We start from the raw sequence: 583 nt of genomic DNA, 5'->3' as shown, positions 1-583 counted from the left end.
ATCAATTGTTTTATGTATCAGTAAATTTCAAGATGATTTATTAAATCAAAATTTTAGTCCGAGTCGATTGTAAAAGTGCTAAAGATGTTTTAGAAAAGATGTTTAAAACATTGCTAGTAAACAGATATTTGCCCGTTGGCAAGCAATTTTAAGTATTTTTGATTTTGAAATTGCATTCATTAAAGGCAGTGACAATCATATCCCAGATTTCCTAACTCGTGAATTTCTACAGGGCGCCACAACATAATGTCTAGCTCATCCAAAGGGAGAAATCCCGGAAAATCAAAAGCTACAGCATCCTCTCCAGTCAAGCCAGAATCACCTGAGTCAAAATCAAACATAGTTCCTTTTACGGGTCATTCTCCTGTTTCATTAGTCAACCATTATAGTGCTCTTGGTAGCACTCTCAGTCCAAATATGCCTAGTTACCAATCAGCTTTAGTCAACCAGTTCGACCCTTACAAATCAAGCTTCTCATCTAACCGTCCAGTTACTTATAAAAAATCCTCCCCTTACATTATCAGGGTCGAGCATGGCCTATTTTACATTGAACCCACCTTGAGTCATCTAAAAAACCCTGTTT

The sequence above is a fragment of the Fragaria vesca genome, linkage group LG1, assembly GCF_000184155.1.
Source record: "Fragaria vesca subsp. vesca linkage group LG1, FraVesHawaii_1.0, whole genome shotgun sequence".
Classification (NCBI taxonomy): domain Eukaryota; kingdom Viridiplantae; phylum Streptophyta; class Magnoliopsida; order Rosales; family Rosaceae; genus Fragaria; species Fragaria vesca.
This window is presented reverse-complemented; position numbering follows the sequence as displayed.